General features: G+C 40.8%; 1 protein-coding gene across 1 annotated transcript in view; it reads right to left on the bottom strand.

Moving 5' to 3' along the window:
* SGCD (sarcoglycan delta) overlaps nucleotides 1-25,074 on the bottom strand; it is a 126,861-nt gene that overhangs the window by 6,545 nt on the left and 95,242 nt on the right. The gene's annotated exons all lie outside the window — the stretch shown is intronic.

Raw genomic sequence — 25,074 nt, 5'->3', positions numbered from 1 at the left:
TGAGCCCTAACCCTCACTAGATTTCCCTCTTGTTCCTTTGTAATGGAAGATACTAGCATTTCTAAACTACGTTTAGAATCACTGTGAACTAAAATATGTCAACTACAGCGAGCTTAATATAAAATAGGAAAAGGGCAAAAAAGGAAGTTGACCTTGGTATACCACAGGGAAAGATTAACACCAGGAGGGAAAAATACACATCTCTCTCTCATTCCTAATCAAGATAGCACAATTCTGGTGTAATCTGATGTTGTATATAGCATTGCACAAAAGTGGCAGGTACTCTGAAAGCTTACAGTAGATACTATGGCTAACAAGAAAAGATGTATCATTGTTATTTACTACCTGGCATTGACATAAATCCTGTTTTCAATTACATTTTAATGAAGTGCACCAATTACTATTTGAATACTGACATCTGATTACAGTTTAAATAATCAAAAATAAATCTTGCTTTAGTGAGGTTTCCAGGGCATTTTCTTTAAGAACATTAATTACAGAGGTAAACAAGGATATATTATTATCATTGGAGTCAACTGTAAATCCTGGCTATTGCTGTAAACACTCTTTAGCTTGAGAGCAAGCATCACCATACGGTTTCCAGTGCTTATGCTGCAGCTATTATGTGACAATTGCCATCGAGTCATATTCTAAAATGCGTTGCGATAGACTGTGGTCTAAAGTCACACATAATCCCTAATATGACCTCAAGGACAATGAATGAAAATTCTTTCAACTATCATCCACAAATCATGGTTAACTCCAAAGAAAAGTACACTTAAAGACAGTGGCAGAGGTCTAATCACAGGGGTGTTTTTTTGGATATCAGTTTCCTAATTGAGCCATAAAGAAGTGCAGTTCAAATGGCAAAAGGTGCAACAACTTCGCTTCTATCTGGATAACACAGACACTAGAGAGATTTTTATACCAAGCTGAGTGAAGAGAAGACGACTAAGAATTGAGAAAATCATAGGAATATCCCCTCGCACTTAAAATCGTGCACAAGCCTATAGATTTGCCTGGTTAGGGAGCTTAGAGAATTTATTACCTGAGTCTGTGTGAAACCACATATCCAAATAACATATCAAACCAGGTGCTTGCGGAAATGCCTTCCATGTCTTATTGTTGGTGCACCATTTCCATGCCCTCTAATCTTGCTGGCAGGTTCTTCCGCCCATCCTCCTCGCGTCATCCTGCTGGATGGAGGAATGGATAGCAATGTGCATGCGTGTGTGTACACATGTGTGTGAGCATCCCTGTGTGCTTGTTCCATTCTCCCCTCCCACTGTGCTGCACCCTTCCTGCTCTGACCATTTTCCCATGTTTCAGACCTGCTATTTCAATCTCATGCTAATGCTTTAAATCTCATTTTACAACTCCCCTTTTCTCTTTTGCCTTTTTATTTTAATAGAGCTCTTTCAGCTACAATACAAAAGGAAATAATCACATGAAGCATGATAAATCTGCTGCTGGCTTTGCTAAATTAAGCTTAAGACCCAAAGAATCATTTTATTTATTTTTCCCTCTAACTTGAGCTGCAGGTTCTGCAACTAGGGGACTTTTCCAAACACTGTCCATGCTAAAATAACACTCTTCTGACCAGGTAATGGAAATATCTTAAATTCAGAGACTCAGACTATGTGAGGAAGAGTAATTCAGTATCAGCAGCAGTTTGCAAGCACTAAAGAACAGGTCAAAATCAGCATTAGAAGGGTGCTTGGCTAAACCTGAACAAAGATTCTCTACAAATAAGAAACCAGCTTGCAGGAACCCTCTGCTAGCAGCACTAAGCATGAGAGAACCACTTCCATTATCATCTCAGAAGTCATCCCACAGCAAGAGGACAAGTTGGCGTACGCACTTCCTCCAAACACACTGCAAATCTCCCATTTTAGTCTTCCAGGATACTTTCCATGTCTGTAATGTAGCTTATTCAGAGGCACTAAAAAAGAAGAAAGCTATGCAAAAAACAAAATATAATTGTATATTCCTTGCTACTGTCTACCAGGTTGCAAGGTTGCAGCATGGGAGTAGCTGAATGAGATGTAATTACACAAAGTTGTCCTAAATGTTTTAGGTTTTCCTTTGACTTTATAAGTAATCTCTGAAATGGTTTACAAGAAGCCAAATATAGTAATTAGAGGACAAAAGGGAAGATCAAACAGAAGATATCAAATTAATCTAGGCAAAAATGTTCTGTGTAATACTATTGAGATCTACTTTCATTATGAACTGGAAAAGTGGTGAAGGGCAGAGATTGTCAAAGAAAAAAGTATGAGATTAATGTTTAACGAAATGGAGGCATGGCTGAGAAAATTAAAATCATCTGGATAATTAAAAATTCTGTTGCTTATAAATCACAGAAGAAAATTATCACAGAAATTGGAAGATAGTCTGAAGTGATGTGCAGTAAATACAGATGTGGTTTAAGAAGATGATCTGTTTAAGTGGCCAGGGGAGGGATTCAGAGATGCAGAGTGAATTATTCTCATTTTAAGCCTACAGATGACTACTCTGCACCCACTGGGTTGGGAGCAGACTGGTCCTGCTCTTGACCCCACAGCACCTGATGGCTCCGAGCAGAGACCTGTCCGAAGGGTCTCCCACTCCACGGGGCTCCCGTGTCCAGCCCTCACTGAGAAGCTCTACCATCCACAGTCATTCCAATGTCAAGCAACAGGAAAGCTTTATGCAAAGTAGCCTGGCTGTGGCCAGGAGAGGCCTAATGCTCAGGGTCAGATCCTCTGTGGGTCCAGCTCCCCTTGGGAGCTCAGTGCCAACTTGCCCATTTGGTAGTGTGTTATCAGGGGGCAACACAGGGATGAGTAACAACCTCACAGCAACCTCACAGCAACCTCACAGCTGAAAATGAAGCCCTAAATATAATTGTGCTGTTCATTAGCCATAGTAGATGCTATGTGAAAGAACGCGGAAATACAACAGCACTGTCCACTTTGGCTGGTGGAAACACAAGAGAGAGATGTCCACTCCTGTGGCATGTCCAGAGCAGGGATTTGTCACACAGTAGGCTCAGGAGGAGCTCGTAAGTAAGTTACTGATACCACCATCTAGAAGTTAAGAGCCTGTAATTGTTTTTATTACAAAACCCATCAAGCATTTCTCATCATAAGTTAAACTTGTACTCTGGGTCCAAACCAGTCAATTAATGGTCTCAGAATGGAAATTCCTTCATGTCTGGGTGTGCTGACCCAAGGACTCAGCATTACCAAACAACCACTCCTTTGCTCCCACTGACCTTAGGCTCTCTGGGCTGACAGTATGGCAAAGTAACAGATTAAGTACTTAGATGTGCTCCATCTACTACACATTCTTTAGTTTGACTGCTATACCTTTCTACGTAACTCACTGCAGTACAATAAAACAAACTGAAACAAAATAAAATCCTCCTCCTGTTGGATACATTAATGAGCGCACTCATTTCACACATGGAGAAAAATAATTACTTTTTATGTTACCATAATTGCCTCAACCATAAATGCATTTTTTTTTTAGAAACAAAGGTTGGGCTGGTGTAAGTTTCTAATTGCAGGTTGAAAGCTTCTAATTAAAAGGCATAATTTGGAAGAAACCTTTTCAACTGGAATTACAAAAGAGACTGCTAAGATTGAGTATTATTTTAACACACTGTCACCAAGCCAGGAAGGAGACAAAGCAACAGAAACAAAGCATTCCAGCTCGCTAATGGTGCCACTGACACCTTTCGCTACCTAATTTATAACAAACCACTGCCGCCAAGCGTGCAGCAAAGGTGAGCATATCCCTAGGGCTCCTCTAGATCTGGGGAGCCACCAAATTTCACAGTAACCTTGAGATAGGCGAGTGGGGAGGCAGACAGTTATATAGGTGTCTGGATGTAGTAGCTGATACTGATTTTTCCTTACGGAAAATTAGTGAAATTTTCCCTGTACAGAAGTGACATAGAAGGGCATTGAGTTAAGCCACGTAAGGCTTATTATTTAGGCTGGGCTATTTCAAAGAGTCCTCAGGGAGCAAAGCATGAGTGGCTGGCAAAACACAGCCCAACGCAGGGAGCTGGAAAGCAGAGTGCACAAAGGCTGAGATGTCTTCCATAGCCTTGGAGACATTACCTGCATGTCAGAGAGCTGATCTGCCCCGCTATAGCAGGGCGTTACCATAGGATGGGCTAGCTTTATGCGTACAAGCACAAGCCCATTGCATTAGCTTTTAGAGCACATGTTATGAAGTTTATACTGGCTTTCAGATGCTTTCTGGAGGACAAATGCCACCTGAGCTGGCAGGAAATTAGAAAACATGATGGAAAGATGTTAACTGAGTTAGCATAAAACTTTGCTAGATTAACCCATAAAATAATTGTTACCACATTTGAACCAGCAAAGTGAGTTCTGCATGGCTCAGCACGTTGTTTGACTGCTCTGGTCCTAGGAGCATTAAAGCCAGAATTTTGGTATTGCTGGACATACCCTGGCCACACGGTGTATGAGCCACTGTCCAAGGCAACAGGCTCCAAGCACCTCTACTCGTGTGGTGCATGTGGAGGCCAGAACACTCCTGGGGTTTCCTCAATCTGTGTCTCAAACTGAGACGCTAGAAAAGTGATGCAGTTCCCACCGCAAGTCCTTGCTTTCCTGCTGAGAATCTCTGCCAGGCTGCACGGATGGGATATAAAGGGCATCTAGACCTGATACGGTGCCCATAGTAGGGTGACTTCCACTTGCTGCCTCTGCTCACAAAGAAAGCGTAATGACTTGCTGGCCTCAGCTCAATCACATCTCTGCACACAGCAACCATGGGGGCAGTTTGGGCCAGCTCTCCACTGTTTTCAAGGCTTGATCTTCTGCCCTGTTTTGATTGAACACTGTAGGATGCAAATTTCTTATCTTCCTATTCCGCTTTTCATATTGTTGAACAACCTCACTGAACAAACCAGAATGCTGTCACTGACAGCAAAATGGCTTTGCCTGTGCTAATGCAAAGAACTCAAATGGGAGGACTACTGGGGGTGCAGTGATGTGCAAATACTGCAGTGGTTATCACCAGTAGTTTGCATGTAGGCTTCTACATCAGAGCTACTTTATGAAGAGAAAAAGTGCTGACTAGATTTCCATTTTTAAGTTCTTTTTGAAGTCTATCCATCCTGAGATTCTTAGGTGTCACTTGAGCAGAAACAAAGAAAAAGGGCTGGAAGATTAAAATCTCATGTGGCTAGCACACAACTTCATTGTACAGCCCTTTCTGAAGTGATATTTTGCTTTTTCTCTTCTTCAGTAATTTATTCTGTTCTCTTCTAAAAAAATCAACTTAATGGGCAATCACTTACAATGAGAAGCATAGAAATATCAGAAATAAAAAGGATTCAATATACTAGAGTGTAAAACCTGCTGCAAGAAAGGCATGTCTGCCTGCATTATACACTTGGTGGTGATAACCTTTGGAAACATGTACAGACTTCCCTAAGTGGATTTGAAGAGCTTATTTAGCATGACAAATCGGCTACAATCTGATGGCTATTTCTGAAAACCCATTTATAGACCTTCAGACACTGATGCTCCTGTGGCATATCCATTCATTGTACAGTCAATTGGTAACTCTACCAAATTAAATCTTTATTAACAATCTTATTGACTCTGGCTTTGGCCTTTTTGTCCTCATTTTAATTAACTGTAGTAACAAGACAAGCAATATCCAGTAGAACAACTGACCAAACATTTTGTTTTAAACCTGCAGTTTATTTCAAACAACTTCAAAAAAATGAAGGCTGAATTGCTATTTACTAAATGTCAATTTTCACACTCTGCTGAACCTTTTCTGAAGCTTGTCAACCACAAATCTGCAGTCATTTTTTCCCTCTGATCAGAGCTATACAGAGCACATAACAGGTTTTACTTTTCATTTTTCATTTTTCATTTTCATTTTAATGCAGAAGAAACACCATTTGTTGTCCCCATTATACTTTACAAAATGGTAAATATGTGTAATTTGTAAATCTAAAGGGATGCATATGCCAAAGTTGTGGTCAAATTCACAGTTGCAGATTACACTAGCAATAGTTACACTGTAGCATGCACATGGCCAAAGCAATGATGCTAACTCATCAAATCCCATCCGTTATTGTGCAACAAGTCCCAGACAGTCCTGTTTTCAAACCTGCTGACCTCCCTCTCAGAACTAGGCACGTATTTTAACCCTCCTTGTTCCCTGATTAGAGACACTCCTCAAATACTAACAGAGTCTCCTCACATGGAGGTGAAAAGGATAATAATAATAGAAAAGTCAGAAAAGTTTTGCTACCCTCAGCAGCACAAATACTCCTTTAGAATATTTTTAGCTGCAGATTTCATTTCCTCTTACTCTATTTTGTTCTGAAACAGAGAGGCAGGTTAGAAGAAAGGGTTTTGAAGACAAAGCACTGGAATTCATCTCGCAGCCCCGGGCTGATGGCTGTTGTGGCTGTGGGTGGACTCAGCGTTCCCCGGGTTACAGCGGGATGGCAGCGCTGTGGATGGCTCTGCACCGACCACGAGCAGCGCGACCTCCACAACGCACCGAAGGAGCAGGGGCAGCTCCCCGCGCCGATTCCCCCCAGCGCCCGCACCAACACTCTGAAACTGTCCGCTCAGCTGAGCCATTAACTCCACCAGCAGCTTCACGTATGGTCTCGCGTGGTGGGAAAGCCCTCAGGTAGGCAGAGGGAAGCCTGCCGGCTCCCCGAGTGCTGCCTGGAGAGGAAGTCAATAGAGTTACCTTGGAAACATGCCATGAGAAAAGAAATTGGATTCCAGACCTTAAAATCAACCTCAATTCCTCCTTTCCCTAGCCAAAAAAGATCTAATGAAGAAATGTTGCAGGAAAAATAATTATTCTGCTTATTTTACTGCTGTCAAAAACAACACAAATCAAAGCTGTAAGGTATTTTCCCCCCCTGAATTCCTTGCTTTTTCCAAATTGAAGGTACTCTCATGTTGTCTCTCAGCAGCCACATTAATACTATATATTGATTGTCTGATTGGCAGCAGCAGGAGGGAAAATAAAACAGGCAAGAACTTAAAATCTGTTCAGGTTCCCTGAGCACATGTGGAATCCTTACCAGCCCCTGTGTATAGCCACCACGCTGCTTAAACCTTCACAGTGAAAATTATCAGCCTTGTCAGTAGCTGAAGTCAGTCAGCAGGCACAGCCGAGCCAGACAGGACAAAAGTTAGGGCATGTTTCTTCCCTCACATTTAAAATGTTGCTTTGCTTCTGTTCTTCCAAGCAAAAAGTACATGAGAAGTCCTGATTTCCACTACTCTGAAGGTGTAATTCTACAAGTTTCCAAATGCCACATGCTTTCCATAACCAGCAGAAATGCTACATGCCAAGTTACTTCACTCCTAGCACAAGGAATGAAGAAATTCAGGATTCACTGCAAAACCCCTCCATTTCCTAGGAGAGAAAGGAATTCATTCCTGTTCCAGTTTAGTAAATCCAGTGTTCACTTGGAAATGAGGGCATTTTTGGCACACCCATACATCGCAGGAGAGGAGCTATGTTCAATACTGGATCTTCCAATCAAAACTGCTACTGTGACCCACGCACAGGTCACCCAGGTGACTGCGCTGCAGCAAAAAGAAGGGATAAAGCATGGAATTTAGTCAACCTAACAGGCTGCTTGTTTTCATATTGAATATCAAGCCTGCCATATAAATTTCTTTCTCTAATACACAGACCTGAATGCTAACTGAGGGTAAGGGCTGGCCTGAAATAGAGGGCAGAATGAAACTTACAATTTGCATTCCCGTGTTTGAGAAGGAGCTCGGGATGCCTATAGTACCGATATGTTACAGAGCTGGCAATCAGAGGGGGACAAGGGTACATCACTCGTAAGGGAACTGCATTGGACATGCCAACTTCATTATTTCGGAGACCTTCCCAAGTTTCTACACAGAAACAAGTGAGCTGTTTACTCTCCTCAGTTTCAGCAAAAGCTCCGGCAGAAATTACCATAGCTGATTGTCCATGGAGGAATTCATGCAAGTACCAAATTGCTTTATGCAAAAGTCTTTTAGAAGAAAACCTTCCTTAGGAGGGATTAGGTACTAGAAGTTGGTTACCTCCTTATCAGCCTTTCCAAGACATTTAATAAAATTCTCAGCATTAATGAGTCATGGATTTTCCCAATGTTTCCTTTTATTTCACAGGATTAAACTTCAAGGTTACCCAAATGTCAAAATGCAACTTTTAAAAAGCAGACAGCATCCCATCATTCATCAAGAGATTGCTGCAATTTATGACGCAGTTAAAACAAAAACAACCCCAAATCCATGACAGGACACCAGTATTGCAGAGTAGTAATTAATGAGCCCAAAACTGCTTTGAGAAAAGAGCTGACTTATTTACAGACAGTCCGCTGCCCTCTCACCAAGTGCCAAATTCTTCTGTTTCATGTTTGGTTATGCAGATAGGTTACAAGAAAGAAAATAAGGGCAGGTTCTAATATCACCTTCTTGTATGCTTAACTCTGAATCACAGCCTGCCACGGACACATTCAAAGGCCATTGATTGTCTATAAAGCAGAGCACCATATTCCTGAAGTTCATTTCTAATCATTCAGGAGCATATCTAGACTTCAGCCTTAAAGCAGCTCTTACAGCGATTTCTTTGAGTAGGGATTTGAAAACTAGTGGTTATGCAGCCTTGTTTAGACAGAAATAATTTTATTCTTCCATTCGCCATTTGAATCTCAGTTCTGGGGATTCAGTCTCTTTGAATGAGCCTTGGAGTTTACCACAATATTATAAGCATGAAAACCTTTAATTTGTGCCAGAAGTTTCCTTCCATGACTGATGACAAACGACATTCATTATTACATTGTAATGGTCAAAACTTTTAGACAATGAAATAAGTTACTTATGGGGAGAGGCTTCAATTTAATCATGAAGTGATGCCTCTTGTGAAGACTACAGAATAGTTCTGATTTGAATAAAGAGCCTCAATTTCATGGGTTTTGGAAGGTACAGGCAGATTACATTCAATCCATGCTAGATGTTTCCTTGCTCTGACAAATGTTAGGTATCTAATTTGAGGAAGAGAGGCTGGTATGATAAGAGCCCAAAATCTTGTTTAAAAAGTTGTCTTAGGACAGAGTGATTAACCCTCTGGAGTTGAATATTTCTTTGCAATGGCTACAGAGCTAAGACAATCTGTTTGAACATGATGGCTATGAGAAGTAATCTCAAATCTGCTGCCTAAACAGAAGAGTTGAGCCTACTCTGATATGATGTGTCATTTGTCCATCTTGGTTTGTTTTTTTTTTCACTCATTATTTCTGCTCTAACTTTAACCAACATCAAGCTATGTGAATTAAGATTCTTATTTTCCTATATATCATTGGTGCCTCAGCAGGAGAGTCAGAGCACTTTGACGACTAAATCTTCCCAGCACAGGTACTCTGCAGGCCCACTGACCCTATCAGAAGTCACAGGTCCTAGGCTGGCACTTGACCTGTATGGTAGGACTCTCCTCTTCTCTCTTAGTCTTTAACTACGAAATATAAATAAATAAATAAATACCCACTGATCCATTTCTTAGCCAAGGGGTTTTGTGTTCATGCTGAGACCCTCTGATGGCTTACCTCAGTTTACCATAATTATTTGAAGTCCTGTGGCTTTCTGTTGTTTAGAAAGAGCTATGTACAGCACTGTCCCATGTCAAGAGTGATGACAGGAGGGCACATGGCAGACAGCACTGTGGCCAGGCTGATTCAGGACAGCTGCCAGTGAGGTCTTTACCAGCATGATCTTTGTCAGTATAAGCAGATGACAGCACCCCAGCACCAGCTGGACAGATGGTTGGCACAGTATCAGACACTCTTAGATGATGCATTAGTCAAAACCTGTCTTTAATTGCCTCCTATGCCGAGATGGCTTCAGAAATGAAACTTGCTTTCATGTCTTTTGGTCTGCCGTGTGAAGCACATTTTTGTGCCTATGCATCATCCCAGGGTCCCAGTCCACTGTAGCAGTGAAGATTTGTTGTTTTCGATGCAATTTAGGACCATAATTAGAAGTAATAGAGAAGCAATATCCTGGGAGTTAACCTGTCTTCTACCCCTGTACTGCTACACACCACCAGAAAAGACATTTTACCTCTTTGTGCCTGGGCCTGATTTTGGCTTCACTTGTACGTTCAGGACATGCTAGGGGCAAAGACTCCTAAGAGCAGTAAGTACAGTACAAACCCTAGTTTCATTTGCAGCACCTAGGAACTAATCTGGCATAAGTAAACATTGGCCAAACATGCTCTGCTCAGCCAAACTTAATAAGCTGTGACTTGGAAGGGAAAATATTTGAAATAACTGGACCATTAGAAAACACTGTGGAGATGTTTACACATCTGCTAGCTTATTTTTAAAATTCTGGTGTTGCATCCTTTTGTGTCCATTCCATGTGAAAGCAGTAAAAATATCTTATTTTGATGTAGTATCTGCTGCCCTGTCTCCTGACCTAAATGATTTTCATTCTCGTGTAAGATACCATATGAATGCACAAGGGAAGGAAGCCATATCATCCCCAAACTCAATAAAACACTGACAATGGGAACATGAGTCCTGCCACACAGAACTGGACTGCAGCTTAAACAGAAGGGAAGAACAGGACAGCTGGCCCTTTAAAAATCGGAAACTGCCAAACAATTACTTTCCAGTCCCTCAGGCTCTATTAAGGTCACTGCTCTCCCCTACTTCTTATCCCAATGATTCCCACAGTCCTCTCTTTTTTTCCTACATGTAACTTTTAAAGTCATCAGCTATAAACAGAACAAAAGAGTATCTGAAGTCTTTAGTTAATAGGTGATGAAAATAAGAATGATCATTTTACCAGGATCACTGGGGCAGATGCAGCATTGGGTCTGGTTTACGGAGCTTTTTGCACAAGTGTGACTATTTTGGAGTCATGGTTTTTAGATATAGTAAAAATCGTCGATTACCTAGGTCAAAAACACTGAATCCAACACAAAACCTCAAGCCAGGATAAACTTACTCCTTCACTTCAGAAGAGTTCAAACGACTTCATCCAAGAAGATGTTATGCTGGCTGAAGTGTCCCCTGCCATACTGATGCCTGCATACAGCTAGTACCATTCTGGGGGCAGCTGGAAATGCAGGGATGGTTTTTGCCTAATGTGGCTCAGCATTACACAGCATTGAGGAGTGCAGAATCCAAACCTGAGTCAGGATTTAAGGCTTCTCCCAATATTACCTATACTGCCTATATTCCTAACGTATTTCCATAGATAACACTACACTCAGCATCATCATCTTCGATAAAGGATATCTTTTATAAAGCAGTCACATTCTGACAGTCATGCTGCTTTAACTTCACTGCTCTGGTTAGAGTTATAATGTGGGGAGAGCTAAAAGAGGTATGACTGGACAGGCTTGTTTTAATTGTTCCCACTAGACCTGTGCTCTGTGACCTTGGACGTTTACAGTGCCATAAATACGAGCTTTGATTGCGGTTCCCATAGCGACTGACAGGAAGAACACACCGGAGGATGGCCCAGGACTGCCTCAAGCAGGCAAGCAGCAACTGGAAAATCATTCAGTTCAGAAGCTCTGGGGACACAAATGTCACCACAATCATGCCCACCTGGAAGACAAACATTGCTGGACACTGCAAGACTTTTTTTTTTTTTTTTTATGTATTTGCTTTCCACTAAGAGAGTGAACCAGACTACACTAGGCAATTGGCTTGGCAAAAATATCCCGTGAGCTCTTATGACGAACCTTTACCATTCCTTTTTACTGCCAGAGATGCCAAAGCTACTAGAACTGGTGATTTTTTGTGGTATGTTCATTTCCTGTCCAGAAACAGTACCACAATTTCTTGAGCTTGGTTAGACTTACTGAGTCTGGGTAGAGAACTTTTCTACACAGAGTAAGGCAGTGTGGGAAGCTAAATTGTCCTGTGCAAGGCTTGCTTGTAGTCATCCTTCTTTCCATGCCAATGCTAGCTCAGGTATTTTTGTAATGCTCTGCTTAGGGCAACAAATGCCTTCAACTTGGTATAGGAATGGGAGATTTTCAGCATCCCACCCTGAAAGGCTCAATGCTTGGTTAATTTGTGGTACGCTTGGCGACAGAAAGGAAGCTTTTCCTATGACTGTGACATCAGTCTTTTGTTCTCACCGTGTTTTGTACTGAGCATACAGAAAACAGAATGCAAACAGCTCAATTCATCTATTTCAATATTAAAAAAGTCAGAGTTTCAGAAAAAAATAAAGATATATGCTCGTGATCTGAATGCATATAAAAGCAGTTCAGATTATTTATATTAGTAGAGTGCACAGCAAGAAAAGTTGAGCTATCTAATGGCAAAGCTGCCAGGGTATTTCTGAGTGACTGGCTTAACAGCACGGAGTGGTGGGCTCACTCTGCTGATCTACACCATGCTGCTGTTCTGCACTCTACAGATTCATTAATTCCATAGCAATTGGGGCCTATATATCATGGAAGAATGAAATTTACACAAGGTCAAACCTTGCATTACCCATATATCACTCAAAGTTATAACCTTGAAAAATACTACATCCTTATCGTCTCCATGACCATATTAAGACTCACAACTGGAAATATGGTTCACTGCTGGAGCTGTTCAACATGCAAGATAAAGCAGCAATCATTTGGATGAGAAGCAATGTTGAAGCTATTTGTGTGCACACCTTGTATACCACCTCTCACACTACCCAAAGACTCCAATTCACACGTACTAAACTCTTCAGACACTGGTATTTTTACGTTAATTCTAAAAAAAAACCCAAAACAGATAAACCAATAAAACAAGAATCAGAACGCATCACTTCTTCTCTATTACTATCCCATCTCATGACTTTTAGAGATACAAACAGTTTTGGGAAAGAACAGAGTAATTCTGACAAGTTTTGACTTCAAGATTACTCTCATGAGATGAAGTTTGGTTGTATGTCACAGGGATATACTGTACTATTTGCACACAGCAACAGACTATTTTGGTGTCTCCTCTGTTTCTCTAGCCTTTCACTGAAATAAAATCCCCTAATTTTTCAAGGAATTAAGTTGCAAAGTCTGCACATTCTTGTAGAGCCCACAAGTATGTAAAATATCAGATTTTTTTCCCCTAAGTTTGGTTCCTTTTTTCCTAAATAAAGTAAGAAATGCCAGAATTCTCTTTTTTAAATGACCAGCTTGTGATCCCCCTGATATTTATAAAGTATGAACCATCAATATCTGTAAAATCAAGCCTCTCTAAAAAAGATTTTTTCAAATTAGGTGTTCTGCTCTACTTCACCGTTAATCTCTCTTCATACTTTCCAGAAGTGCACTTCTTGCACTCTAGCAAATGACACTTTTTAGAAGAATTTTGCATTTTTCTGGCTGCAGCAAAACATACAGAGAGTGGCTGACGGATCTTGAGGAATAACATGTGCACCAGCAGCCACTCGGAATACTTCTGAAAAGAAGGACACTCTGCAGCAGTGGCCTAGATATCTCCATAAATTAATGCTGTACTGCTAATTCCTCACAGCTACTGAAAATTAAAGGATTGTCAGCTTTAAGGGTTGGTCCTACAAAACTCTTGTAATCAGTCTTTCACAAGAGTCATACACTCCATTTGGAGAATGAAAGAACCCTTATATATATGTATTCAGTGGTCTCTGTTGAAATTTCAGTATCAAAGATTAATTTTGCTACTTGTCGCTCTAAAGAAAAGATAACTGAATCAAAGATGTTAATTCGGTTTATACCAAATATATATTTTTCTTTAATAAATGCCAAACAAAAAGCCTTTCATTGTTGTAGAATCTTTTAGTCCCATTGGCAGCCTGTAATAACCTGTAATAAACTAGACAAGGAAAGCCAAGAGCAAGGAAACATTATGCTCTTGGCTTCACTCAGAAACAAGGAACTGACATCCAGCAACAGGACAGCTTCCTCAAGGAGATGTTTATGAAAACAACACTCCCTTTGGTATGGCACCGACATTTTGACATACTGCCCAAGTCAGAGAAGCCGTTTTAATGTGTATTCGAGCACCTTTGCCTACAAACTCTATTACATTGACACGGCTTTCTCTTTCATGCCACATCAATTCACAAGGTATAATGTAACATCACTGAATATGTGTATCTATTCATTAGAGGTCATAGCATAAAATATGCAAGCACCTTGAAATATATTTCAAGCTGACAGCACGCAGAGTGACTGAATATATGTCAGAGGTTTATGATGAACTCTAAAGCGTCTTCATTTCAAAGACTGCATCTTTTTTTTTACTGGCAACCTTTATTACTTGATTTATTCCTTCTATCTGTAACTAGCCTCTAGACTCATAGTTTTAGACTCCTAGCGTGATGTTCCTTGAATACCACGCATTTGAGCTCTGCAAAATATTCTGGCAAAGTCATTGCTTAGTCCTCTCTCCCTGCTCAGAACAATGCTAATGGATAGACAGATTAAAGGATAACCCACGGCTGATCTGAGAACACATAAAATCAACATATTTAGTGGGCACTTTAGAAAATTTGTGACATGCTAGGCATAAGGGAGGAAGGAAGGAGTAGCAGAGTCCGTGTTCCATTGTCCCTTCTCAGTACTGTTCCCAGTACTGTCCTTGGTGCTTTAAGCAAGGTATTTTTTGCAAAATACTAAGCATTGAACTGACACTGATTGTGGCAGGTAAATGCAGGAACACAGCCTGCATCGATGGACAATGACTCTAGATACAATCAACTTGAATCTATATAGAAACAGCTGAGCATTTATACAAGTTTGCAACACTCACGAGTCTCATGATAAGGCAACTATGAGATAAAGCCCTGAATTCAGGACCGGTGTTTTATCCAGATGTCAGCTCCCCCAGAAATGCATACAGCGTATTTACAAAAGGTCTCATTAAGTGAATTAAACAGAAGTAATCAAGAGAGAGGTAAAGTGCACTGCAAGTGCATCTTTGTGAGAGGACTCCAAATGGGAATTGTTTTTGAATAAAGGTAAAATATTGCTGCAGGATTTAGCCTAATAATACTAGCACCAAAAACACATAGTTAATCCCATATTACTAAAATTTCCATACTTCAGAAAGTATCAGTGAATTAAATCCATGCCCACATAAAACTGTAGCTTCAGATTTGGTTAAGAGTAGATATGTATTGCCTGAACTTGCCTGCCACAGTATTGCTGAGATTCACCTTCCCCGCCGTGTTCCCAACACAATTCCTTCTGCCCCATGGGAACCAGAGTTGATAATCCAGCACTGAGTGGTTTGGAGGCTTTAGCTAGAAATGAACAGCAGTTATGTAGGACTTCCTTTTTATACCCTAAAAGGATCTGTCAGAAACGTTATTTTTAATTAATTAGAAGTGTTAAACCAGATAAAAGCTTATGGTCTGTTAAATTCAAGCATTTTTTAAGCAAGAAACTTTGCAGATGACTGAAATCTCAGGGTCTTCTCAGAAGTTTCTCTGTGCTTTCCAGGTGATCCTCCTGGCAGCACTTACTTAGGGGTTCAAAATGAAATTCTTCATATTTATAAAAAGCTGCCATCTTTACAGATAGATATCAGCTAATCCATGTAAGCTACTCTGTTTTTCTTCAGAGACTTCCAATCCACATGAGCACTTTTTTAATCATAACTTGTGGGTCGTAAGAGAGAGAATTTAATTTCAGAAGCCTCAGGAAGCAGTAATAATCTTTAACCTCTGACACTGCACGAGAAGATATAGTATATTTTCTATGAAAACGAACAGTTCTAATAATCTTCTATTAATATCCATTTATATTTATTACTACTTCATTAAAGTTAAGAAATCCTTAAGAAAAAAATTAAATTGACATATTATGTTACTTCTTACTCTGTCTTATAAAATGTTAATACTTCACATGACATGATCGGGAATGATGTGACATATTTTTATCATTGCCACACAGTTTGGCACTAGCAGCATAAGCCTGTTGTGTCTTGCTTTCTGCCCTTATTATATCAATTATAAGCCGATTTTCATCGAGTTCACTGGCAGGGAACATCTCCTTTCGGCAGCACATCCCCTCATTACTGGCCCTCTCAGCTGTGCTGCAACCCACCAGGAAGCTGTTTCCTCTCTGCTTTACAAGCTCTTTTGTGATACTAGATGACCTAAGTCTGGGTTTGGCAGGGGGGAGATTTGTGTTCACCTTCCTGCATGATTCCCCAGCGTCACTTTATATCATCTCCTCAGCCAGCCTTCCCACGACTCTCCTTAATGACATGAAGCCAGAGGAAGAGGAGGGTGAGAACATGTTTCTCTTGTTATATTGTGAAAGGCAAGAGAGAACTCACGGACTGAGGTCAGCTCATCACGAGAGGCGGCGGAAAGTCTCGGCTGGTGAAACGGCTGCCGGGTCCCACGAGCCCGACCGTGGCGCGTGGGTGCCCCAGGCTTCGTGGGGCCTGTCGCCCTCCTTTGCCTATTACCACGTTGTAATCAAATATCTGCTTCCTGATCTCCTGCATGGCCCTACAGCCAAGCAACACGCTTATAACAGTCATATACAACAGCCGCCTCAGGTGATGGAAGAAATGGGGGCTGCAACTTTGCATTTCAAATTGGCCATGATCCAACTTTTGTATTATGGTTTCCATGTTTGGCAAGACAAAAATTCGCCTCTTTTTTATTTTTTCAGCTAGTCACATGTAAAGTCTCAGCATGGCTGCAAACCATATATCTGAGGTCTGTCAACTTCTCTAAGGCTGGCATATGAAAGGGGAAGCACGCAGCGCCTTCTGCCCAGCAGAGCTGGCTGCTGCTGCGGGCTCCAGGAGCTGCTGCATCTCCCATGCCCGGCTCCATGCCAGACAAGCACAGAGCAGGGGCAGGGTCGGGCACTGGTTATCTCTGGGCCAGTGATGCCACTTGTTGCCGAGTCTAAATATTGCTCATGCACGAGCTATATTGATTATCCTCCTAGATGAAGAAGAGAGCAGGAGACTGAGAGTTGTATGAGGATCCAGACTTAAGGTGAGACATATAAGTGCCACAAGAATCGGTGGGATAAATCTATACTACAAAATATTCCTGAAAAGAAGGACAGCAGCAACAACCATGTGTGAAAAAGGATAAAATCAAATCATGAAAAGTGACATAGCTACTCCCCTTTGATCTGGAGAAAACAACTTTGTTATATACAAATTCAGAATAATGATTCTGTAGGCATGCTGAATATTTATGATTCTTCTCAATGCTATACAAAACACTGCTTTCAAAAGAAAAAAATCCCATTATAGATATAGGTACATTTTTCTTCTGGCTTTAATATAGTTATACAACAGCTATTGATTCCTGGCTAGTCCAAAGTACAATTAGTATGTCTGTAAAAGTGTCCTTTTTAATCACAGTGCATTTGTACAGCTCAGTGTACCTCACTCAAGCTAAATATTAAGTATGATTGCCTTGATACAGTTTAGCCCTCAGACACATGAAGAAAGTGGTAGGAAATGAAACACCAAGAAACTCCTAACTTGGGCAAGAAAGTGTCTAAACTGACCTTCCCTATTTTGTGCTGAGTTCATGAGCAGTCAGTGTTAAATAGTCCATTTTAAGGAAGGCAGCTGCTTCCCAGAGTTGCTGGGCTGAGCTTTGCATGGCTGCGGGTAGCGGGAGAGCTCTCGGAGAAAGTGCTCCAAGGCTGGGATGCAAAGCTTCAGCTGGGATATATTTACTTCTTTAAAAGCAGCACTTAATGCCGAGTATGGCATTTTATTTTACCTGTTTTCATCTGTACTCCAGTGTTTAGAAGCACTGGATATATGGCTGGAGAGGACTATACTCTTGCCATACTCCCCTTCCCTGTTATTTCCTGGGCTTGGTGAGAAGCACCTGAGAGGACACCTGGGCCACATGGCATGTCCCCTGTGCTGGCCAGGCCCCTGTGAGACTGTGCATGGCAAATCTCACCACTTAACCTATCCACATGTGCATCCGCAGTAGGGAAAATAAGCCTCCAGGGATGGCTCAACTCTTACAAAGTAGCATGGCTAATTTATTGATAAAAATATGATTTAGAGACTTTAAAGAAAACCACACATTCTTCTACTAAAAGCAAACCCAGTGCTCAGGGGATTACATTCCTTTCATTTCTTTAAGATAGGGACAGCATTCAAAAGATGCCGTCCTTCTCTTTCAACCTACTCAGTCATTTTGAACATGATCACATCCTAAATATCACAGAATTTGCATAGGAATTAAAGACAAGATGGGGACCTTGGTGATATGTGGGTAAGATGTTTTCCTTGCTTCCCTTTTTACTTCTTTATTTCATGCCTGGTATCTTTGGTACAAATATTTTCAAGTACAAATATTTTGATAAAATTATTGTTACTGAAGCTCTTACACAGATGATTACAAATGCCACCTCCCACACCAGTACACAAACTGATTTACAGTGCATCAGCACAAAACTACTCCACATAAAGATATCACTAGCAAGGCTGTGCAGCAAGAGAAACATGTTGCCCACCTGGCACTGAAACAAGCATGCTGGTTTGCTCTCCTTCTCTCTGGGTAGTTGTCTAAAGATTGCTTTTAGGACAGCAGGACGCTAGGATCAGCATCCTCCAGCATTTCAGGACTCCTAACCTGCAGATCCCATTATAGTCAACACCACAGAAATAGTCCTGAGAGACTGCAGAGCAGATATTCCCCTGGAGCACAGGCAATAAAATATTCTACTCCTGAACATAGTAGCCCCGCTTAATCATTAGCAAAATGTAAATGAAAGGCAGTACTCTGTAAACATCTGCATTCTAGAGGCTAGAGGCTATTTTTATCATTTTATGCAAGAACTTCCAAAAAACACCACCTCAGGGAACAGACTAAACTAATAGACATATACATCATGTTAGAATGGGTGTCACCACATCCTTTTAATCAGTGCACAGTCAATATACCGTATTATATGAATAACTAATTAGTTTCCCAACTTATTTCCACAGATGTCATTGCAAAATCTATCTAAGGAATGTCATCTGCACTTCAGAGAAGGATAAGTATTGTAATTAAGTATTAAGCCTTTTCACCAGTATAAGTCTGCCATGAAGTGTGAAATAGCTATAACTCACAATTTTAAGACCCTGCATTTATTAACATCCATTTTCTACTCAAGGTTAGTGGTGTGCCACACAGAGAGTGAAAAAAAAAAAAAGAAAAGAAAAAAAAGAGTCAGAAAGTCTACATCTTTGTGTTACTCAAATGGATCTATGTGTATACCTGCCTGCATGGATTGCTGATATGGACAGGTCTTCTCTCAAGTTCCAAAGAATCTGTTGCTTGTACACCTCTGTGTGCTGCACTAGATAGTTAGAAGAATGCCCTGACCATGGACCAAGTGATACCTGGCTGTTGAAAGCTAATGACTACCATGGGCACAACACATCTAGGCAGAAAACAGATCTCAAGTACAAGAAAGATGCTCAAACTGAGATAATATTCCGTATTGATGATTAATATCGTCTCAGAAACAGGCTTTGTTTGCATAATAGGAAACCACTACAGAATAAATGAAGAGAGTGAAGAATCAGGTTGCTGTATTTGATTTGGAGCCCAGAAAAGTTAAAACTATTCCCTCTCTAGAGAAATGTTGCAATAAACACACAGTTGTTGTGGTTATGCTGCTTAATTGTACGCAAAAGGAAAGAAGTCTCGTGGATGCTCCCACCAACTCCCAAATAACAGAGAGATTTTCACTGCTCTCTATCCCATATGCTATACCACTTGATAGCAATTTACTTATTTAGAAATGTCCCCATTACCTACTGCCTCTCTTCCACTTCCACGGAAGGTCCACGTGGCTCTGATGCAAGATGCCTGCTCTCACATCCATGAACATGCACCCACGCATTGCTGCTGCACAGGGGACACCTCACATCTGAAGAAAGCTAGACTGACCCACCAGACTGACGGCTGCTCAACTGCACATTTTCGCCTTTTTTTCTTCCTATTTTGAGCCCATCTATTTTTTTTACACCATCAATATACTGCACTCAGTACACCTCTTTGCCAAGTTATTGTTCCTGCCAAGCCTGCTTTCACTGTCCATTAGCTCCCCTTAAAGAGGATCTGCATGTCTGTGTGCAGATCCCATTAGCAGCCCCGGGAACAGGACGGTGCCATGATTTATACAGCTAGGATAAATCACCAAAGCTCTGCCAATGCCTCTGCTGTTTGCCAGGTATGGACAACCCAACGATCTGATCCATATCGAGGATGCTAAAATGGGGACAGAAAGGAAGCCAAGAGCGAATCCTCCCCCGCTTTCCGGGTATGAGTTGTTAAAGAGGTGAAGGACATTGAGAGAAGATTTGCTATGACAACGAGATGGAGCAACAATCCCCCTTTGCAAAAGGAATATTTTAATACATGGGAAGTCCCAGCAAGAAACTTCCTTTGTCAATCAAAGCCTCTTCTCTGGCACATTGTCGGAGGAACTCTGAGTACACTGTCCACAAGAAGCCTATGGAAAGACTCCCTTTCATCCAGAACTAGTCAAAACAGTGAGTAGGGAGCTCTGCCTGTCTGGTCCTGTGGTGGCTGTTGTAAGAAAGAGTGAAAGACACCAAAATAGTGAGTGGTCACGTCCCACAGCACTGGAGTGAACATTTAGCCAACGGCGAGGTCAGCTCCATGGATGGAAATCTGGCTAGCTCAGAGGTGAGTGGCTCTGTCCTGCACTAACCCGGACGCTGCAAGCAGAGCCCTCCTAGGGCTGGAGAATTTAGCATCTCTGTTGAAATGTTATATTTCAGTTTGAATGGTCAGATAACAATGAAAATTCCAAAGCAGCTCATCAAAGTCCATTTAAATTAGCTTGAACTTTAGAAATCAGAAACCTGTTTTCCCATATTGACTATGCTGATCTGTGTTGACTTTAGTGGAGATAGTTCTAAAAATCCTACCCAAGTGTGTGTCATATAAAAATAATTATCAAATGTTTGTTATAATGTGAAAAGTAAAACTTATTTCAAGGCAAAAGTCTGTTATTTTTTAAGCTGGGACGACTCTATGAAGATTTTGGGGATCGAATGGAACAATACAAAAAAAGAATCACATCTTTTCTGGCAGATCAATCAGAGAATAACATCAGCTAGATACAAGGCTGTACATATCATTTTCCCATTGCTGGCACTTGACAGGAATCCTCATGTGTTTAGTGTAAACTAAACTATGTTTCAATATTGTAAAATAACCTTTAATAATGACTTCCTTAACCAACCAATTACTTCCTCTTCAGTACCTTCTTTTTTTGCATTTCCTCTAATTTTTGTTCTGTTAATCTTTATTAATGCAATGGGTTTTAGATAAAAACATTATTTATGTTCCTACTTACTGAAAATGTCTCTGCTGACTTGTGAAACACAATTGAAAGAAACCTTAATTCCATAAAAGTTATTATTTTACAAAATGAGAATTGTTATATTAGCTGAGCGTTGTATTTAAACTGCTTTTAGCTACAATGGGTCTCACTTGGACTATTTGGGTAGTTCAGTATGGTACATGGTAAGATAGAATTGCACTAATAAAAATCAAACAGCAAGTGCATTTCATCTGCCATTTGGTACTTTCAGTGCTCCATAATTAACTTTGGACAAAAATTACCCCTTCAAACCCAAGAGATTAATTCTCCCTTAACTATATTTTCATGTTACAGGAAAAACAGTCATTCCTCAGTCTCTTGGCATTAGATGAGCCGTCTACTGGATTCTTTTAACCTACAGTAATTGTGAATGTTTTCCAGTCTGTGCTTGCTCCTCACAGAAGGAATTTCATTCTATCTATCTGATCTCTTTTTATGTAACTCTGGGGACACAGATGCCCTAAACCAGACCCATTCAGCTAATTGTTACACAGTCTACTGTGCAATTGTAGAGATACCCATTTGGAGGGAAACAGCTTTCCATCTATATGGTGCCTGGCACAGGGGACACTGGGGACGTACCTTCCCTAGCTCTGCACGTAGGAGCAGAGGAAGGAGGCAGCCTGTGTCCCAACGACTCCGTGTCCAAGCTGAACCCCGCGGCACCACCACGGAGTCAGGAGAGGCCCTGAAGTTTTTGAGACCTCACAAAGTCATATCCACGTGGCAAGCAAAGGACCCACTCATATTTCTCATATTGGACCCATTTTCTATTTTTTTCCCCCCAAATTATTTTACTTCTTTCTCACTCATCCTCAGCAAGTCCAGCCCTTATCCCTGGCATTGATGTATGTGTCAATAGCAAAGAGAGACTGGGCGTGTGGCAGAGAGACAGCATCTCTTAGCTTCCTTGGCCTATGCTTGCCTTTTGAAAGAAGATAAAAAGAAGAAAGCACATCATCGATTGCTGTAGGGATCAAGGGAAGGGAAGCCTTGCAAGACAGACACTTACTAAAATACTTGGGCACTATTAAAATAAAGGAACACACAGAGAAGAGGGTATCTTGGATCCTACCTTTACACCTTGCACTCACTGTAAGCTATGTCACAACAACAGCCAGAATTGCGAAGAGTCAATGAGGATCACCACATATTTTTTAAAACTTATCCCATCTCTCAAGCTCTGCCTCTGAACTATTTTGGGATGTTACTGAATGGCAATGTTACACAATTAAAGAAAAATTGTAGATAATTTGAGTTTGTTTGCCGTTTTGCTGTTTTTGACCAATCTCCCACCCAGTAAAAAACTGTCAAAACTCTCAGGACTCTGAAATTACTTTGAAAGAGTAAAAACTTGAACATGTTCACAAAAACATATCAAATAGGTTTTCAACCACTTCTGCTCATAGGTCATTAGTAAGGAACATCCTAGATCCGAAACAGAAAACAGCAATGACCTTTCCACATTCTTATTATAATTAAAATTCTTTTCAGCCCAGTTATGCACCTCATACGCCTTTGCATAGCATGGGAGAGAATCATTGAAAACTTCTTGAAAAATATAAACAGGAAAGTCCAGACTGGTGTCAAACAAGCATCAAACCAATTCTTGCAGCATTATGGCTTTTTGATGAGGTTAGTGCTTAAGACGAAAAGCTTAGGTACACTTTTCCCCCCTTTTTTTCCCCCTAAGGATTGCAGACACATTTTTTTTTTTTTAGAAAGAACACTCAGAAAAGAGGACCACACAGAGCTTGCTGATAACTACAGAGGACAGCTACCTGTCTGTTCCTTAGAGAGGTGACTAACTTGTAAAGCAGTCAGCTACTAATAAATGAATTAGGCTATATGAACTGGAGACCATTCATCAGCTAGAAGGGGACAGAAAATCTGCTGAGAGACGGTGTGAGCTGTCACTTGGGACACAGCAGTGTTCAGGAGACGTGGGCAAGGCTGAAAGCATTTGGGAGATGGGAGAAGCAGCAGCAAAGAAACAGAGATGGCTGGCACTAGAGCACATTGCCTATCTTGAAGGGGAAAATCAGCTTGTCTGGTAAGTAGAGGAGGAAGGGAAAGAAGACGTACAGATGGTCTGACTCCCAGTGGTGACAGGAGCAGTTTTGCCTCTTCTCTTTTTGGTAGTGACAGTTGCTGTCACCTCTTTTTTGAGTCTCCTGAAGCAAAAGTGAGAGTCAATATGATACTGAAAAGAGCAAATGGATAAACCACATAACTAATCTCAACCGTTTGTTCTAGGAAGAGTGATGGAAGGTGGAAGCGCCTTGCCATAGCCTGCAATAGCTGACTGTGCATTTTCCACTGTAGGAGTTTCAACCTAAAGAGAAAAGAAAGGCTTATTACAGAAAACACCGTTCAGAGTCAAATCGGCTACCAAGCACATGTTTATAGTGCTGCTTGTGCACAGCAGTTCAGGACCCACAAACTGTCATCTCATTCAGTCCCATGTTACCGCAGTAACTTTTTAAGTAGGCTAAAATGACACCTTATGTGCACACACTGCTATCAAGACAGGACAGTGCCAGAAAATGCCTCCCCAGAGTAGGACTATTTCCTCTGTGAACTCTGTACTGCATCAAAAAGGTATCATTCCACCATCATTTCACTCTTAAGAAGCAGTCAGTGCTCCAATAAACCTGCGTGTGTGTGGAGTGCCAGGGTTGAACGCTGCCTGGTTTGGGGAGCAGTAGAGCATGCTGTTCCTGGCAAACTTGGCTTTCTCTACACAGTACTACCAGTGCTTTTTTTCCTCTTCAGGACGGTGGAGGACACGTTTTATTTTTGTCAAGAGATAATGTTTTCAAAAGCACATCAAATGTTTCAGGACTTTCTAGACCCTTTTTTGCAAAGTAAATCCTATTTATTTTCACTGTCTTTCTCCTTAGAAAAGAATAAAAATCTCACCAGATTCCTTAATGCTTTTTTTTTTAAATAGTCCACTATTTTCAGAGGAAGTAATTTATCTAGTAGTTCTCTAACAGAACAAGTGAAATAATAGTATGAATTTAAAGCAGATTAAATACTCCAAATAAAATTCTTGTACGGATACTGCCTTTAATTGATCTCAATTTCATTTAGCTTAATTCTCTTTGGAACAGAAGTATACTCAATCACATTAAGGCCACTTTAATTCACATTTGTCCCCTTTAATGTGACACTACATTTATTTGGATTAACTCCCCACCCATGTTTAAAGAAGATCTAAGTAAATTCAAACTTGGACTTAAACCATTATTGAATATGGAATCTGTTTTTTTTTTTAATTAATTAGATGCTATTGCATATTTTAACCACAACTTAGATTTTTTTGGATTAAATTGGCAGCCAAGATGGGCTGTATCAGAGAGCCTTTGTCTCCCAAACCACATCTCCAAGTCCACTGAAAATCTTTTTCATTTGCCTGCCATGTATGGACGAGACTGCATGTGCCCTGCACTTCTCTACTCTTCCCTTTTGGGGGACTTTTCCACCACAGGAGAAACTGAAGCTACATAAGACGACGTGTGGCAGGCTGAGCAACGACTGTTTTTCTTTTTTCTTTTTTTTTAAAAAAAGAAAGTATACCAAGACAGTAAAAAAGACAAGGTGGTGTTAATATCACTGCACACAGGAACAGAACAAACTTTCATAACAAACTGAATCACAACACCTTTCCAC

Source organism: Tinamus guttatus, unplaced genomic scaffold, assembly GCF_059628265.1.
Source record: "Tinamus guttatus ecotype Peru unplaced genomic scaffold, ASM5962826v1 Tinamus_guttatus_pri_ptg000710l, whole genome shotgun sequence".
NCBI lineage: Eukaryota > Metazoa > Chordata > Aves > Tinamiformes > Tinamidae > Tinamus > Tinamus guttatus.
Note: the sequence above shows the minus strand (reverse complement) of the source record. Positions and strands in the feature narration are given on the sequence as shown.